Below are 20,235 nucleotides of genomic sequence, written 5' to 3'. Positions count from 1 at the left end.
CCTACATGATATTTTTATGAAGGGCATTTCCTCCCTAATCTTATTAAATATAGGCTATGCTTCAGGTTTCATTTTATATTGTTAAATTTGATCAATACATTAAATTAAGACACTATAAGGGCTGTTAACAATCAAACTAAATAATTTACACTGAAAAATTACAACTGCATTAAATAATGTTTTGAGATTTGTAATTTTGAATAGACACATAAGAAATGTTAGCCTAGAAATCTAGACGCACCCTAGCGGCAGCTAATTTAATTTGCCCGCAAGTGTGGTCTAGCAACTCTCAATTCCTATCTGAGCTGTATTCCTCAGAATCTGGACGACCCAATCACATCGTGTAGGCTATAGAGTCGGCGGGCGGGGCCATAATGACGACGGCCGAGTTGCATTTGCGTGCTTCTAGTAACACAGTCTTCTAGTCAACACAGAAACTGGCGAACGGCGGCGGTCTTTCGAATCAGCTCTGCCCGCGCCTCCGGTAGACTTGGAGTTAAGCTTTTCTCTGAGAAAAGAACAGAGCGGCACTGAAGTCATTCTTAAAAAGGGAAGATGTGTTCGGAGTTTAGCCGACTGGATACGGCGAATGTTTAATCAGTCAGCGAGCTCCCCTTCACCGTCATTGCTCCGGTTGGTGTAGCGCTATCCTATCGCGTGCAGAGGGAGTTTGAAAGACAACCGTTTATCCCGCCCCTCGGATTGAGCCCTGTCAATGGTGAGTTTCCAGACCAAACATCTTGATGTGGGTCTGGCTTGTCAGGCTAAAGAAATGTTGGAAAGTAGGTTTAAACATGAAACTAAACCTCCAGTAGGTGGCAGCTGGTGGCCATCTTAATGAGTGAGTCATTGAGTCGTTCATTCAAACGATTCATTCAAACACTGAGTCGTTTAGTAACACACTTGTTGCTGTGAGACGCGTTACGGTTCTGCTGTGTGTGAACGATTTTCACTGCTGAAATAGAACAAAAGCACTCAATATTGCATCTAAAATGTAAGTGACTTTAAGTGAATGTAAATGTAAGTGAATGTTAATTAATTGTTTATGAAACTGTCATATGAAAGCAGTGTCGTTTTCAGTTGTGATGATATTCAGGAAACAGCTTAAAGACTCTAGTGTTGTAATTTCTCCTCGAGAGGCTGCAGGACTGTCAACAGCGCAACAGACTAGGGCTGGACGATATGGCCAAAATTTATATCACGATATATTTCTTAATTTCGCTCGATAAGATATAATTTCGATATCGATATGAACTATATAAAAGCTTTAGAAAAACTGAACTGCCACAAAGGATGTCTGTACCTACAAACTTCTGAAAAATTAATTTGCCAAGTCTATGAAACCTCCTCCTATAAAACTATATAATATTTTAGAAATAAAAACGGTACAAATAAATTAATGTTCACCTTTTATTTGCATTTAGCCTTTATATGAACAAGAAATGTGAAATCACCGTCAAATAAACATAAGACTCTCACTTCGCAGATGCAGTTTATTGAGCATTTTCTTTTAAGTTTTAAATTCAGTGAAGAACGATTCATAGCGCTATATTCTCCTTTTATGCAAAACTATAGACCTTTATCTACTGATGCACAAAAAATAAATAAAAGAAGACTCAATTCAGTGGCCTATTTTTGCTCTGTTTGAGATGAGTGCACGCTACTTTTTGCAAGGCTTTAAACACGAGCAAATGAAGCCTTTGTCTGACCGTCTTTCACGGCTTTGAAAGGTAATTTAAACGAGAATGAATGCGTTGGTGTTAATAGATGTCATTGTGTGCAAATGTGGAAAGTATTAAAACAAATGTGCCACTTGCCTCTTACACAAATAGTCTACATGGATTATTTGTAAGGCTTGGCATCATATTGTTAGATATTAGATTGATGCATCTATGTCGATGTATTGTTACACCCCTAGTCGGCACCTCTCCGGCACATTTTGCAGCACACTGAAACCTGAAGTTTAATATCAGATCTTAAGCCCCATTCGCACAGGACTAGTATTATCTGGGGACCTCTGGTGATTTGTAATAATTGCAGAGAATGTCTGTGATCTTAATCCCCTGCGAATCGGCCATGTCTGTAATTTGTAAAGTAAAAATTCCCCCGCAAATGACCTACCATATTTCGCCGAACACCGAGGTCCTGTGATAATATTAGTCCCCTGCGAATCGACATCTCTGTGATTTGGCCAGGATTAGGCGGATTGTATATAATTTTTGCAAGCTTTTTTTTCTTCCTGTGAGCATTTCTATCTTTATCTTTCACGAAGAATAAAGTCTGCATTCATAATGCGCACCGTTATGAATTCCCGTGCAGCCGCGCCCGCACGGATTATACTTTCACTTTAGAATGAGTATCAATTTGAGAGTAATCTGATTGAATGGTGTGTTTAATATTAACACCAATACTGTTCTTAATGAAAAACAGAACAGAACAGAACAGTACAATGACAAGCTTGTTTAAATAGCCACTTTTGCATTTGAAACTGAATCTTCCGCCGTATATTGTCAGCTTCTCACTCGTGATAAATGACTCGTGATTCGTGCCGCTGGTCTGAGCTCAGTTCATGGCGTCTGTTCGCTGACTGAACGAAATTATGTTTATTTATTAGGCTACTGTAACATAATCAAAACGATATCGATGCTTGTTTATGATTTCATACAGCTATATATCTATAACGAAGTCTATCATATCCGGGAGAAGTCAGTAAATTCAAGTAAAATCACAGGCTTGTTTATCCCGTGCGAATGCGGCACGCAAAACTCAGATGTGGAGGAGTCATTTCTAAATCACAGAGGTCCCTATAATACTAATCCCGTGTGAATAGTGCTGTAGATAGCCGAACCACTTCCACGCCACTAAAGAAAGTTAGTCTTTCTTCTCTTATCAACTATTTCTTTCTTCTTACTTGTGGAAGCTCGTCCAGTCACATTTGTATTAGTCAGGGAAACTCTTTTTGTAGCTAAAACTTGCCGCGTTGGATCTATCAGCCTACTACTGCTGAGCACTGACTGCGTGTCCGTGGTGTAATGTATATATCGAAATATCTGGAAATGTGTTTAAAAATCATATCACCATTGAAAAAAATTATATCGCGATATATATTGATATTGAATTATTGTCCAGCCCCACAACAGACTGACGACTGTTATCGTCAGTTCATCGTATATTATTATCCACCACTATCGATCGCCATTTACATTAAATTAATGCACAATCATTCGTGCATTTTGGTGATTTGCTAGTTATTTTTTGTTTTAATCAGGCTCTTGTCCGTAGGGCAAGTAAAATAGTTTTTCACTTAAAAAAGAGCTAGTCCCGGACTAGCGTTTATGTTAGGGTTGGGCATCGTTTTTATTTGAACGATTCTGATTCCGATTCTTACTTTCGATTCCGGTTCTTTTCGATTCCGATTCTTTGAGGGGTGGAGTCAAAACATGTCACATCGATATTCAATGCTATTTTCAATACCACGGGGGAAAAACGCCGCATATACTGTCAATTAGATATTTTTTATATAATTATTTTTTTTGCATGTCTTTAGAAAGTCTAGGCAATCAAACATTTCTTCTAAAGAGATCACTTTATATGATCAAGTTTTTAAGCTTTTTCTCCTATATAAACATTGATCAATTACTATTAAAATTCTTTCACAAATATTTTCTAACTCAATGTATTTTTTACAACGGGGTAATTGTGTTGCAATAGCTTACACACAGCACAAGTAAGCTTGATTTCGAATGGTAAATTGATTTTAAAAAGTCGACTAAACAGTAATTAAATAAGAACAAATAAACATTACAAAAAATAGCACAAATAAATAAAATAGAATAAAATATAAAAATGAAATAGACTGCTTTATTTTTTCAGGTAGGTCTAACATTCAGGTAAAAAACTGAATTAAACGCAAAGTGTCTAATTAAATTTAAAATAACATTGGATAATGTTTTTTGCAAAAAAATTAATAGTTTCATATACAACCATTAAAGTAGATCAGTCAAGAGCAGTGTGATCGTTTGTCTTTTTGTAGTTTGACTTTGAATAACAAATGACTTCTGTCCCTTTAAGAACTGCCGCACTCATGGATCCTGAACACTGTTCCTGTTACTCATTCTTCATTTCTTCCTGAATTGTTTACGACTGTGTTTACATTAATACTCTTCAAAATGTGCACTGAGAATTTGGTTGATTGTTTTTGACCAATAATAAGCTGGAAAAAGAAGCAAATATTTGCACTTGTATGTCAGAGGGGGCTTATTACGGTATGTGTGTGTGTGTGCTTCAGATGTGAGCTTGAAATCTGAGGGATTCGTAGAATTATGTGCGATCCCGCGCGAAATTCTGACCGATCAAACACACTAACACTCTGTCGCAAGGAAAAGTCCAGCAGAACACGCGTTCGCCGTGTTCAGAGGGTTAACCAGGCTGAGTGAGAATATGCGGTTGGTCAGAGAAGGAGAGGAGAGCAGCTGGGATCGATACTGTAGAAACTGAGCAGGCTATCATATCTTTTCAGATATTTCAGTATCGATATTTTTGACAACACTAGTTGCACTGTGCCGACCCAGGCTTTTAAAAAGTGAAATAAATCCACACTTCAGAGCGCCGTTTACCGGGCTTCCATGGCTAAAAGAACAAGCGGGCGCGCAAGCACCGGAAATCAGGTGACCATGGAAACCAAAACTTGCGCCTTTGGAACCGATGATCGGAACCGAAAACAAATTTTCTAAACGATTCCAATGGAATCGTTATTTTTTTAAACGGTTCCAAGTTGGAACCGAGTCTCGATGCCCAACCCGAGTTAATGTCGAGGCCTGAATAAACCTGAAAAGTTTTTCTTTATATAATATTTTAATATCGATCAAGAATTTTAACCATGTTAAACAACGCTGCGTTACCCCACATACGCAGCGAAAAGAGCATAAGGGGCAGACTGCAGCATAAGCATGATAAAAGCTCAGTGTTCCACGCAGGTCTCACTCATTGGCATTTGCTCCCAATGGCTCTCAGCATGTCCTGCTTTATACCACCTTAATGTTAATACAATTTTTAATCGCTCATTCATAAATATGATTTCTGCCCGAGTCCATGGAGGTGAAGAGTCAGGACTACAACTCCCCATGACTCCACACTCGTTCACGGGGTCATCAAGCTACGCCTTTGTTTTGAGTAAGCCACCTCTAATGTATTTTTAGTATGTTTTTTTAGTATTTGGAATTTAATATTGTTTTGACTAGGGGTGGAATGGTTCAAATTAAGCCGTGTGAACCGTGCGATTTTGGCCTAGATTTGGCCGACTGAGACAAATTTTGCAAATCCGCTAAGATTCCTCTGATTCTTGGCTAAAATCTGAAGTCTTTGATCGTTAGTTTGACATGTTCACCGGCAGCCGATTAATGACCGTTTTGATCAAATTGTACCATCAGACGAAATTCTGGCAGTGTCAGAAGATTTGCCGCACAATTCTGCAGTGTGACTTCTCCTACGTTGACTGTCAAATATCTCAGTTTTTCAAGATAAACTATGACCAAAACGAGAGCTAGAGATTTCTTTGTAGTCACCATTTCAGTCCCGCGTGTAATGAAGCTCACCGTCTCTGAACGCGTCATTCATTGATGATATAAAACTCTGGACATGTTTTCTTTTGCGTGTCCGTCTTTAGCCCACCTTGACTATCGTACAGTCTGACATTAATGACAACTGAGATCTTTCAGTGTGACATGGCTTACATCAGGGATCATGTTCATACAGTCTGACAAGCAACATTTGCAAAGGATTTTGACAATTTGCAGTGTGCAGGACCGTTTACTCACAGTTCGGTTTGTATCACGGTTTAAGGGTCATGGTTTCGGCATGGTTCGATATGTGCTATGTAAGGTAATAAGGACATTTGTTAAATAAAAATAATAAAAATAAGAACAAATAATCTAACTCAAGCAATAGCACAAATACATACACTAGAGCAAAGATGCATATAAACTACACAGTGATTTTCAGATTTTCCAGGTACAGAAATTTAATAAAATAATCATATATAAAATAACATTGCATATTATAATCTTCACTGTATAAAGCATAGACCGTAAAAAAATATGGACGACTCGACATCATCCGTTTCCGCTTGCCATATTTGAAGCTTTCAGGCAGCCTTGCACGGCGCGGACATCTTGGGACCGAGTCTGCGCAGTAGCGATTTCGGGACCGGAGTTGCGCAGTAGAGCGCAGGAAGTAGAGCAGGAAGTACAGTCGCGATATCAAAAGCCCGCCCACACGCTCGCAGATGCAGAACAATTAATTATGTTGGTGTGAAATAAACAGTTATGGAAATGTAGAAATTAAAGCTAAAGCTCTAATCTGCTCCCAAAAATTTCGAAAAAAGTCCGTTAGTGCCTCAGTGACAACTTCACTCAGAGAAGCCGTCAGTCTCAGCTGTCAATCATGACGTCACACCCCCGTTTTTATAGCATCAAATAACTAACTCAGACTAAACTTATTTTTAAAACGAACACCTGAAATGAAATCATCGTGATGATAACTGCCTTCAGTGACATATACTAACTTTGGGGGAACATTTTTGAAGTGTAATTTTATTATTTAGTTTGCCTAGTGTCCATTAGAAAACACAGAGGGGCGGCTATACTGGGACCGGTCGCCGGGGGGCGATCGAGGCGCGAAAGCTTCAGTAAATGAGAGGGAGACTGCAGGCTTGGTATAAAGTAAATACAGATTAGCCTAATCTTTATTGAAGTTACAAAAGCTATTCAGGCAAGAGCAGTGAGTGAATTCTTTGTCATCTGTTGTTTGATTAACATAAAAAAAAAACAACAACACAGGCAGCAGTTTAAGAAATAATTCAAATCAGTAAATACTTTGAGGCATAACCTAATATATTTGCTAGGATTACTCACCAAAATAGGCATGTTGATACATTTTTGGTTTGAGTTTGTCAGTTTAAACGCAAGCCTTGAAACATTTCTCAATATTTGCACGCTATCTGCGACGCGGCGTGTGCACACAAATCTTCTCTCAGTGTGCACAAATCTTTCTCTTTAATGTTTTAATTGGCAAGGCTTAAATTAGTTTAAAAACAGTGTGTGCTGTTCAGGTCAGGGGCCTATTGCACAAAACTAGGATAAGGTAAACAAAAGATAACTATATTAGCGGATAAATTGAGCCAGGATCACAAAGATATCCCTGCCGTATCCTAGTTTTGTGCAATAGGCCCCAGGTCTCACCTGCTCTCGTTTGCTGTCAACACCCAGGTGATGACGGCGTAAATGACTGAGTGAGTCACATTCGAGCATACGGCATACGAGAGTGACCGTACGGTACGGTTCAGTTCGATTCGATTTTTTTATTTTTATTTTTTTATTACCGAAAACCGTTCCACCCCTTGTTTTGACCAAGTAAAACAGCACTGCTTTACCCCGCAATTTTAGTAGTAGTTCAACACTTGACAACTTTTTAACAGGCAACTTCTATGGCCATAATTCCAAATGACCATTTCAGTATCTGTGTGGGTCACCTTACTGTCTATTAACAAATTACATTTTGACATTAACTGTATTTGCCAACAAAATTAAATTTTTGGCATAACTGAATATTATACAAACAGTTGATCACCATATTAGCAGAGTTAAACTTGGCATGCATGGATGGATTAACTTTTCACTGGCATTTGACTTTCTGAAGCAGGATGTGAGTATTTCTTAATGTTGTAGTGACTGGCTTTGCCCCTGTGCTCACTGCTCAATTGACTTGAACATTATGGTCTCCTATATAGATGCCCATGCAGAAATGAATATATTACAGCAGAAAAGTACCAAATAACTCATGGTCATAAACCGAGAGAATCTCTGCAGAGAACAAATTGGTACTCTGATGGACAGTAAAATCTAAAACGTAAAAAAGTTATTGCCCTACATGTTGTATAGTGTACTATAAGACAGGTCAAATACCTTATATTCATCATATTTCATAAATACTCTTTTATGAAATTTATTTTTGTATTTATTTTTTCCAGAAAAAGTTTCTCAATAGATAGGAACCTAGTATATGTCTTGCATATTATCTTATATCTAGTATAACGTGACTTTCAGGTGTCATGTTAAACAGAATTGGCCATGTCCCTGAGGCAAATAACCATTAAAGGTTCCAGTTCTTCCACTTTTACTTGTTTTACTTGTGGTTGTGAAATCGACCAAATCGCTTGTCTTATGTTTGCAAAAATTCATAAATTTTTGATGACAATCAGTGCATTTATATATACACTCATATTGCAATTATTAGGGCTGGGTATTGACACAAATGTCACAATTTCAAATTACAAGCTTGCAATTCAAATTCGATGCCGATTCAATTCAGTCATGATTATTTTGGAGTTATACACTTACCTAAAGGATTATTAGGAACACCATACTAATAATGTTTTTAACCCCTTTCACCTTCAGAACTGCCTTAATTCTACGTGTCACTGATTCAACAAGGTGCTGAAAGTATTCTTTAGAAATGTTGGCCCATATTGAGAGGATTGCATCTTGTTGATGGAGATTTGTGGGGTACACATCCAGGGCACAAAGCTTCCGTTCCACCACATCCCAAAGATGCTCTGTTGGGTAGAGATCTGGTGACTGTGGGGGCCATTTTAGTACAGTGAACTCATTTCATGTTCAAGAAACTTTTTGAAATTGAAATGATTCGAACTTTGTGACATAGTGCATTATCCTGCTTGAAGTAGCCATCAGAGGATGGTTACATGGTGGTCATTAAGGGATGGACATGGTCAGAAACAATGCTCAGGTAGGCCGTGGCATTTAAACAATGCCCAATTCTGGGATGGGTTCACGGAAGTGATGCCTATGTAAGTCAATGACAGGCAGCATCTGTGGTCCACACATGGATTCCCTGTTCCAACACCTTATATTCGTCAGTTTGATTCAGTTAGCATAAATTATTTACATTTCTTTTTCTTTTTATTCAGACACTTTTTGAACACTTAACTCAATCCCTTCCCTAAACCTACCCATTTGTGAATTATGAAAAAAACAGGATATAACAGGCAGATACACAGATGCTGCAGGCACAATTTATTCAGAAACTACAAATATTCCAAGTGTTCCGAGACCAAACGATTGATTTCTGTGCAGAAAATCGCCAAAAGCGATCAGTAACGTCGAGTCCATCTGCCGAATATTAATACATTTCAAATATTGCCGCCTGAAGAAACATCACGTCATCTTTGACAGCATTGGCTGTTGTATTTTGCGTGACCAATTGTGTCATTACGTCAGCTTTGATTGTAAAATGCCATTGGCTCTCGTGTGTCTCGTGACCGATCGTGTCATGCTGAAGAGTCGTCTGTATCATTTGAATCAGTAGAAATATGAACGTGTGCGTGTGTGGAGCGCGATCATCATTTCAACGATTAAAACATTTTGATCAACTACATGAAGATATCATATGACTTCAGAAGACTTGGAATGCAACATGAGTTAATACTTCTGTACTGTTTCTGGTCCATTTTTGCAATAAATAACTGTGACTGTACATTTATTTGCCTGTTATGTGTTTTATATTGTTGGCAGTGGGTAGGTTAAGGGTAGGAGTGGAGTTAGTTGCTCCGAAATATAAAAGTAGGCTATTTTTGAGTTAAGGGTCCGTGTTGATTTCACGGAATTCTGTGAGACCAGGTTGGTTGTAGCCCATCCGCCTCAAGGTTGTGTGTGTTGTGGCTTCACAAATGCTTTGCTGCATACCTCGGTTGTAACGAGTGGTTCTATAAGCTTGAATCAGTCGGCCCATTCTCCTCTAAGCCCTTTCATCAGCAAGGCATTTTTCGCCCACAGGACTTCCGCAAACTGGATGTTTTTCCCTTTCCACACCATTCTTTGTAAACCCTAGAAATGGCTGAATGTGAAAATCCCAGTAACTGAGCAGATTGTCAGACCGGCCCGACTAGCACCAACAACCATGCCATGCTCAAAATTGCTTAAATCACCTTTCTTTCCCATTCTGACATTCAGTTTGAAGTTCAGGAGATTTTCTTGACCAGGACCACACCCCTAAATGCATTGAAGCAACTGCCAAATGATTGGTTGATTAGATAATTGCATTAATGAGAAATTGAAAAGGTGTTCCTAATAATCCTTTAGGTGAGTGTATATGAGGTACAATACATGGCTTTTTTTCCCCCCAAGAAAAACAAATCTCAGGCCATCCTTAAAAATATTCTTGTTTGCCGTAACCCGACCGACCCTGTCAATTTAGGGCAGACTCAATTTTTTTTTTTTTCCCTTTTAGTCCGACCGACTTGCCGGTTGTAAATTGGCTTTAAGACCGACCAATTTCTTTTTTTTACTCATCAAACAACTAATACAACAGTAATAAAATAATATGAATTATATTTTAGTAAGTATTATAAATGTATAAATTGCCTGGGCCATACAAACAAAGGCTACGTTCTTTCTTTTATAGAAAAACCCGTGACGTCATCTATGTTTACACTATAGTTAACGGATGTCACACTATGGCCTGTGCGTTCGTTTCGGCTCATACTCTCATTCATTGTGATGTTAGACTGTTAAAGCCCTGTCGGAGATTTCGCCGCATTGTGTGACAGGAGTCAGGACCATGGACACGTTACACACACCAGGCAAGTGCACTGTAGAGGGGAGGGCTTTGAGCCCCTGTTTTTGAAAATTAATCAAAAGTGCCCCTCTCAACATTTATCGTTACTATATTGTGGCGAATAAAACAGAATTTGAATTATAATTAATATAACAACGTGTACAAAACAGTAACAAATGGCGGAAAAGCCGTTTATCTTGTCCCTGTCAGTATGAAATGTCGTTGTCATAACGCTTTGCTATGGGTAGCATGTGTTTTGCTTAACTGCGCGTGGTGGGAGCGGCGGCACTGGTTGTAACTTGAAAAATAATGCTTTATGTATGGTTCTGTCGATGGATACACGTGCACTACAACAGCGATAATAAAAGAAGAACGTGGGCAAAACGGTCTATCTTTGTAAACTGTGTTCAATGCATGCGAGTGCTGCCGTATGACCAGTCATTTTCGCCATCATCACTCAGTATATTCGCCAGAAGACGCAAATGAGAACTCTGCAGTGAGAGAAGATCTGTCTCTGTGCGCAGCGCGCGCACGTCTCACAGCGCGCAAATATTGAGTTCTTTCAAGTCTTGCGTTTGAACGGACAAACTCACACAAAAAGTATGTCAACATGTCGATCTTGATGAGTATCCATCAGACAGTCTGTATATGCCTTAAGAGAACTTTATACAGTTAAGAAAGACGAGCATATCTCTGTATTAGGTCTTAAAGGGGCAGTAGCCTTTACTGCTGTCTGTCAAACAAAAGATAAGGATAACACTCACTGCTCTTGATTGAATAGCTTTTGTAAGTTTAATAAGGATTCATTTTTAATTTAAACAGTTAAATGTGCAGTTATTTTACATTTAATTAATTTATTCAATTTCTCTACCTAATAACTAATGTTAGACCTACCTGAAAAATCTGAAAAGCATTGTTTATTTTATTAGTATCTTTGCTCAATAGTATTTATTTGTGCTGCTGCTTGTATTTTAAGTTTTTTGTTCTTATTTTCTTTATTTTTATTTGACAGTAGTTCTTTCTGTCACTGAGCATGGCAAATACCAAACCGTACTGAAACCGTGAACCTAAAACCATGATACAAACCGAACCGTGAGCAATCTGTACTCTACACCCCTAGCATAACGTGTGTATGGGGGGGCCACAAAATTAGAACATTTTCAAAGGGTGCCATGACTGAAAAAAGATTTGGAAACACTGATTTAGTGAACGGCTCTGGCTCGAAGGCAGGAAAAACAATCCAAACAATCACGATTTTTAAACCTTTTTCATCATTAACGTTAATCAAATCTATTATTCTAAATGTAGGCTGTCAAGAAGGAGGAAAGAGGGGCAGTGTCTCTTCAAAAAAACTGAAAGACAATACATAATATTACAAAAATAAAATGACGTCTGAAAAAAAATGGTCTGCCATTGTCTGCGATGTTTGTTTACTGTAATATTTACCAGTAAAGAGTTGGTTATAGCTACTTAATTAACTTTTTGCTTTTTAGTATTCAAATGCACTAGTCTATATCACCAGATGCGTTGGTCTGGCAAGAAGTGCAAGCCACTTCAGAGACACAGATAGTTGCGTGTTCTGAGTTAACACAATCGAGCGTAAAAATTAGAAACATATCACGGGAAAATACTAAAACGGGAAGACAGCGGGAAAAGAGCTAAAATATGTGAGAAACCCGGAAAAAAAGGGAGGGTTGACAGCTTTGAGTCAATGACAGCTAGCTGGTGGTTGGACCTTTTTCTTAAAGAATGCACCTGAAATTTATGCAATAAACATGTTTTTGACAAATATTTCAATTTGTTTGTGGTCTATATAGCCTGCAATTAGCCTATGCGCCCGAAAGCACGGCTTGAAGACCCAGTCAGTGATGTCACGATATGCCAATTTGTTTAAATTCATACCTACGTAATCACCATCACCAAAAATTAACTTTTCTTTTGGTATTAAAATTTGAAAAAAAAAAAATATCGACCTACCTACCGACCCTTTTTTTTTTTTTTTTTTTTTACTGTTACTGCAAACCAAAATATTTTTAAGGATGGCCTCATAATGAAAGCTGTAAACTATGATAGTCAGTTGTAGTCTACATTAGCCTGACTGTAATATTGCATGTAAACATTTACTGATTTATATGCAAACACAAACACTTAAATTACGCTCTGATATTTTTTAAGTGTAATATTGACTTTACAATTACATATATTCATTTTTCTACTCCATTTTTTAAAAATTGTTTTAATATAAACATTTAAATGATGGCATACATTTAAAAACTTGCCAAATGTATTCATACATTCATTTAATATTGAAGAGCATAAAAAATTATAATGAATATGTAATATGGTGCATATATTTATCAAAATGCTCCTCTCTAGAGTTTATTTCTTGCTGACTAACGAGTTCTAGATGCTGGATAAGGTTTTCTAAATGTGACGTTACTGTTTTACTGACATCTTTCCATGGTTGAATCACTGATTGAGTGATTCCATGCACCATGATACAGGGGTGCCGCTTCTCTTGATCTGAGCTGCGCCAGAGCTGCACCTGTAATATTGTGAAATATTATTAAAATGTAAAATATATTTTCTGTTTGAATATATTTTAAAATGTAATTTATTCCTGTGACGCAAAGCTGAATATTAAGCATCATCACTCCTGTCTTCAGTGTCACATGATCCTTCAGAAATCATTCTAATATGATTTACTGCTCAAGAAACATTTACGATTATTATCGATGTTTTTTTTTTTGGGGGGGGGGGATTCTTTGATGAATAAAAAGTTCAAAAAGATGTTTGTCTGAAAATGTATCTGAAATAAAAAGCTTTTGTAACATTGTGCTCACCAACACAGTTTTCAACATTAATAATAATAATAATAATAATAATAATAATAATAATAATAATAATAATAATAATAATAATAATAATAATAATAATACATTATGATACTTAATGTTCCTTGAGCAGCAAATCGTCATATTGTAATAATTTCTGAAGGATCGTGTGATTCTACACTCTTCTACACTAGCTTGTAATCATAGGGGAACCATTTTTGGTGCCAAGTAGCACCATATCTTTATAGGTGCTCTACAGCACCGTTGTCAAATGGTGCTATGTAGAACCCATAAGAGGTGCCATATCGCATTTTATTTCTTCCTCAATAATGGTGCTAAACGGCACCAAAAGTAGTTATTTGGTGTGTAAAGAACCTGTAAATGGGCTTGAAAGGTTCTTTGTATGTCAGTGGTGCCATATAGCACCTTTATAACCCCAAAGAACCATACAGGGACTTAACAGGTTCTGTATATGGTAACGGTGCTATATAGCACCTCAGTCATCCCAAAGAACTGGTGAAGAACCACTGAATCACCGAGATTTGGTGCTATACAGTAGGGCTGAACGGTATATCGTTATCGTATCTATATCGAGATATGAACTTTCAAGATATTACTACCGAAAAAAAGCAACAATATCGACAATATAGATTTCCCCTCTCTGTGCTCGCCCTGCATACAACTCTGGCAGTCACAACAAACATCAGTTTTACGAGTGTGCCCTTGAATACACCGCTAAAACCAGCGTGCGCACACTACCAGGGACGTGGAAACTATATTGTGTGTGTGTGTGTGTGTGGTGGGGGGGTGGGGGGGGGGCATTTCCATGGTGACGCGTCATTGCTTGACACGTGACACACCGCAGCAGCAACAGCGCTGAATGAATAATGATTTTCTGCTGTCATTTTTTTCCTTTTTTATTCAGAATATTCACAAATGTGTTAGCTATGGCATGAAATATCTGATATTCCGATTGTCAAATACATGCAAGTGGAAGTAAAATGTTGTTTAAACACCTTTATAACGATCGCGTTAGTTGAGCTGTATGCGCCATGGCTGCCGTCGTGTTAGTTTGTGCCTCAGACACAGTTCAGAGAATTGGATCTGTTGGATTTACAACCTCTATGTTATTACCTAGATAACATTTTGTTATTTGCCTAGATTATTACCTCTTTCATAGACATCAGTGTGTATTTTACAAACTCTAAATGTATTGGGTTTTTTTTTAGTACTTAGGTGAATTTTTATGTTTGAAACCTAAAATAAACAGTATGTGGTTGAAAACACTGAAAAGTTGTGATATATGACAGCTCTGAGCGTGCCTGTCTCAGCAGTTGATCGTGATGCACTTGATCATACGCTCCAGGGACCAGCCTCTGATTACACCTGTGTGATCGTACGTGCGAAAGGCTTAAAAACAATACGTTTCCTGACACAATTTATTGAAATGTAGGCTTAAATCTTTTTATTTTTCTGAGAAATGCTTGGTTTTCACTGAACACATAGTCATATCTTATTGTATCGATATCGCGATATCTGGCATGAAAATCGATATATTAAATTTTGTCCATATCGTTCAGCCCTACTCTACAGCACTTAAAGTGGTTCCCCTATGATTACAAGCCAAATAACCACTTTTAGTAGCCTGACGTGGTCATACTCAATTCTAGTCAGAATATGAGTCTGAAACTGCTCCATTGGGCTGTGATTATGGGGCGTGTTTCAACCGAACCAGGAAAGACATCAATTGGATAGAACTACAACCAATCAGAGCAACGAAGCGACGCATTGTCAAATGTCAACATAGTTCAACTGCACCGTGGTGCCAAGTCCGCGTTTTTTCCCCCACGGGTTGTTTTCTATGTCCACGGGTTGAAGCAACTATTACGTGATATATAGACCCATGAGTAGGGATGGGTATCGTTAAGGTTTTAACGGTATTACTACTCTTAACGATACTGCTTATCGGTCCGGTACTTTAACGGTATTCTTATCGGTACTTTTTGAGATTTACTATATATATATTAATTTTTTGTATATTTATATTTAAAAAAATTTTTTAATTAATTTTAATCGCAATAAACAGGCATGTAACCTTAATCGCATTATTACCCCTGATGCCGTGTGTTGTTCTTACAGCTTCATGAATGAACTCCGTGACATTATTCTGAAGTTTTCTCTTCGCAAAATCACTAAAATTCTCACTTTGCAGTCTCTAGTCCATATCTTCACCCAGACACATCTTTCTTAATTAGGCCTACACTGCATAAACCTTATCTGATAGATTAATTGATAGGTGAATGATTGAAAGTTCCAGCCTTAGTTCTCATGCGTCAATCAAGCACTGTTGAACTTCCATTTGCCATATTTGATGTGATCTATGTATGTATGTATGTATGTGTTTTATGTTTTGTAAAGTCTGAATTACATTTGTTTATCATACAAATCATGCCACTTAATAAGACAAGAATCCACAAATTAATCTACATTTTCTGCAACTAGGAACGTTTTACTATAACTTAAAACTTTGTGCTTAATTTTTCCACCTTTTGGAAGTCTGGGAGGATGTATTTGGCCATGGAATTCTTGATTCAGAGAGACGTGTGACAACCAGCCTGTCAGCTGCTGTGGAACAGGAATCCCTCAGTGAATGAGATGGACTCAGAGGATGCGCTCCTGTTTTTGTCCATTTCCTCTGCAGAGCAGCTAGTCTTTGTCACACAACCTCTTGACCTGTCCTCGTATCCTCCCCTCTCCCCAGGGGAGATGTGGTCCTTGTTCGTCACTGTTCATAGGAAACAAATAGAATATGCATCAGCTTCTGCAGTATTTGTTTATACATGCTGAAACGTTAACGATGATTTCCACATTTGAGGATATTAGAAGCAGAAAGCTGTACACCTGGGGCCAGTACCATGATGGTAGCTGAACAAAATCAGGGTTACAGGATTGGTTTAGAGTTGACAAAACTAAATAAATCCAATCCGGATTTGTTGGTGGTATCATGATGCCGACTATCAGCTTTCTCTGTAAACTCGGGCTTTGATCCTGAGTTCGTGGAGCGCATGCACACGAGAGTGTGACATCATTAGTGAACAGCCAATTATATGCCTTTCAACACAGAGAAAGTGTGATTCACTTATTATGAGAGAACCAACGTGATTCAAAACTCTTTTGCTAAAAATCAAGAGATTAAAGTGTAAAAAATAATTTATAGGCTTAGAGCGGGGGTGTCCAAACTTGGTCCTGGAGGGCCGCTGTCCTACAGAGTTTAGCTCCAGCTTGCCTCAACACACCTTTTTATCATTAAAGCCAGACAATATATCTACTTTTTTTTTCTCCATATAGCCTAATGACCTTTGATTTGGACCAAGAGAAACTTGGGGAGTTACTTTGTTGCATCAGACATTTCACTTTGCTCACAACTTATTGGTCCAATTTCAGTTTGAGATCTCTCAACTCTTGCCAAGGAGTTTGGCAAAAGTCTCAGAGTAATCTCAATGCATTGTCTGCCAAACATTGTCATAATAATTAATTAAAACAGAATTAAAGTGGATATGAGATCATGAAAAAAAAAAAAAAAAAAAAAAACCTTTACTTTTTTAGGAAATGAGCTTCATGTGTTTTGCAGATGCTGTGCCATACTGCAGAGAACAGTACGTTTTATTGTTGGTGTTTTTATGAAACATCATCACCATAGGTTAAGGTAGACATAATTGCATTTTATGTGAGTAAAAACATGAGGGACCTATAGTCCATTCAGTTGGTTGTTCTGTCTGGTGTTATGAAACCTCTAATTGTCTTTTTCCATGTTGCACATAGTGCTGGGCAGTATGACCAAAAAATGTCACTGTATTTTTTTCTAAATTAAATTGGTTTTGTGGTATATGATGGTATTTCATTCCCCTTTGAATGATCTGGTGTGACCACATTCTCTACTAATTGAGAGAGGAAATACTGCAGTAGATTGGCTAGATGCCCTATTTAACTGTCACAATGAGTGAATATTGTAGAAAAATTCCACACTACAGTTGCAGGTTTTCAAAATGATGCTGTGGGGAGACAACAACCAATAAAACACAGACCTCCAATATGCTCTTTGCAGACGCCTAAATTTTAAAATTGACCACGAAAAAAAAATGAAACAAAAAAAACGTACGTTTGAGTTAAGGGCATGTTAAAGGGTTAAATGGGTTCACCCAAAACTTAAAATGATTTCATTAATGACTCGTTAATGTCGTCTCACACCCATAAGACCTCCATTCATCATCGGAACACAGTTTAAGATATTTTATATTTAGTCCGAGAGCTTTTCTGTTCCTCCAATGAAAGTGTATGCACACTATACTGTTCATGTCCAGAAAGGTAATAAAAACATTATCAAAGTAGTCCATATGTGGCTCTCTTGAAGCATCGAAAATACATTTTGGTCCAAAACTAACAAAAACTACGACTTGATTCAGCATTTTCTTCTCTTTCCGGGTTTGTTTTCAATCTGCAAACAAAGATTCGAACGGTCATGAATCAGCGGATTGATTCATGATTCGGATCGTGTGTCAAACTGCTGAAATCACGTGAAATTGGTGATCTGAACTCTGAAACGGTACTCTGATTCATAACCATTCGAATCGTTGTTTGTGGATTGAAAACAAACACCTAAGAGAAGACAATGCTGAATAAAGTTGTAGTTTTTGTTATTTTTGGACCAAAATATATTTTTGATGCTTCAAGAGATTCTAATTAACCAACTGATGTCACATGGACTACTTGGATTATGTTTTTATTCCCTTTCTGGACATGGACAGTATAGTGTGCATACACTTGGATATGCTCTCTGACTAAATATAAAATATCTAGTATAAATATAAAATATAGTATTTTGGGTGAACTAACCCTTTAAGGCAAGGAAAGTGTATTTGTATAGCACATTTCATGCACAATGGCAAAGTGCTTTACATGGAAATTAATAAAATTGTGGTTACATATGCATGAGAAAAAAAGAATACCATGTGTAAAAATGTATAGGGGTGGTTCCGTGTTTTTTTTCCTAGGCTTGGTTGTGTTAATGGGGCACAGTATAACATGTACTGTTTTTTTTTACGCCATATTTTTCTTATATTTTACCTTTATTTCACACCGGTGTCTCCCCCTGTCCGTTGAACAGCTTGTTTATTTCCTGCTTCTATGAAGCCCATCCCGCCGAAAAACACAATGGTCTTAGATTGGTTAGATGGCCTTATGTAGTTTCCTGTATTTTTATTGGCTGAAGTGCCAAGCACAGGTTGTCTGGAAACGCCACGCCCCTTACCATTACTGGCAGAAGTCACATCTGCGGAGACTATCAAGGGTTTATGATGTCACCAACCCGGGAAGATGCTCGTTGTAGTCCAGACCAGCCCTTTTTGTAGTCAATAAACTACCATAACTATAAAAGACAATTTCTCAGTTGCATTGAATTTTAAGTGCTGTAACTTTTTAGATACTGTTTATGCTCAAGCAGCAACATTACATACTAACTAAAGTTAAAAAAGTGAAATTGCATGCAACCACCCATTTAAAATAAAACATTAAACTTTAAAAACAAGGATAATTAAACTGTTTAAAGATAATATATAAAACATTATTTAATTTACAGTCTACTTACATGTACCATCTTAATTAGAACACCTCTGATTCATTTCTTTCTCAAACACATTCATAACATCCATTCCAATCACTATTCCCTGATTTTTACTTAAGCTCCTTCTTGTTAAACCCATTTTCACTCATCATACCGTATCATATGCGTTCACCTTGATAATTTCATCTTTGTTTCCAAATGTAGTGATTTCAGTTTTTTTCTTTGTTTAACTGACGATAGTTATGGCACATCCAGTTGCTAACAACATCAATGCATTTGCACAGGGAGTCAATGGGGCTGTAGTCATTAGATGATAGTGCTAAGTAGAGCTGGGTGTCGTCAGCATAGCTGTGGTAAGCAATTTTGTTCAGTGTCATTATTTGGCTCAGTGGCAGCATATACAGGTTGAATAGGAGTGGTGCAAGAATTGACCCTTTGAAAAGGAGTGGTGCAAGAATTGACCCTTGTAGGACTCCGCATGTCATGGATGTCCATTCAGACTTATGGTCACCTACATAAAAACCTCTCCCTTCTAAGTATGACCTAGACCATTTGATGACAATCCCAGAAAGCCAGACCCAGTTTTCCAGCCTGTCTAAGGGAGCATTCACACTTTTAGTTCGGTTAGTTTGGTTAGTTTGGTCCGGACCAAAAAACAAAAACAAAGCATATAGTCCTGGTCCGCTTAACATTCATCCATTCAACCAACACAAAGTCATAGGGAAACAGTCAGAACCGTCAGCTTTTATGACGTAGGAGCTTGCTTAACAAACATTCAAACCAATGCTTTGTGCTGGATTAAACGCAATAATTTTATGCGTGTATGTGGCATTATTTTTACCAGCTGAGAACTCACAAAGAGCTCATAAAATGTTCAAAACATTCAAAAAAGCACCAGGATTTCCTCTATTTTATGCAGAAATGAAGATTGTTGGTACAGATGACGGAATTGCCGTCTCTTTTACAGCAGGTAAAATAATAATAATAATAATAATAATAATGCGTTCGATTTATATAGCGCTTTTCTAGGCACTCAAAGAGCTTTACATTGAAGGGGGGAATCTCCTCAACCACCACCAATGTGCAGCATCCACCTGGATGATGCGACGGCAGCCATTTTGCGCCAGAACGCTCACCACACACCAGTTGATT

At 37.7% G+C, this 20,235-nt stretch overlaps 1 protein-coding gene across 1 annotated transcript in view; it reads left to right on the top strand.

The window, feature by feature from the left end:
* arhgap10 (Rho GTPase activating protein 10) overlaps positions 1 to 20,235 on the top strand; it is a 121,889-nt gene that overhangs the window by 6,874 nt on the left and 94,780 nt on the right. The window lies entirely within an intron of this gene.

The sequence above is a fragment of the Pseudorasbora parva genome, chromosome 4 (genome assembly GCF_024679245.1).
Source record: "Pseudorasbora parva isolate DD20220531a chromosome 4, ASM2467924v1, whole genome shotgun sequence".
Lineage (NCBI taxonomy): Eukaryota > Metazoa > Chordata > Actinopteri > Cypriniformes > Gobionidae > Pseudorasbora > Pseudorasbora parva.
The sequence above is the reverse complement of the archived record's forward strand: the minus strand, read 5'-3'. Positions and strand labels throughout refer to the sequence as shown.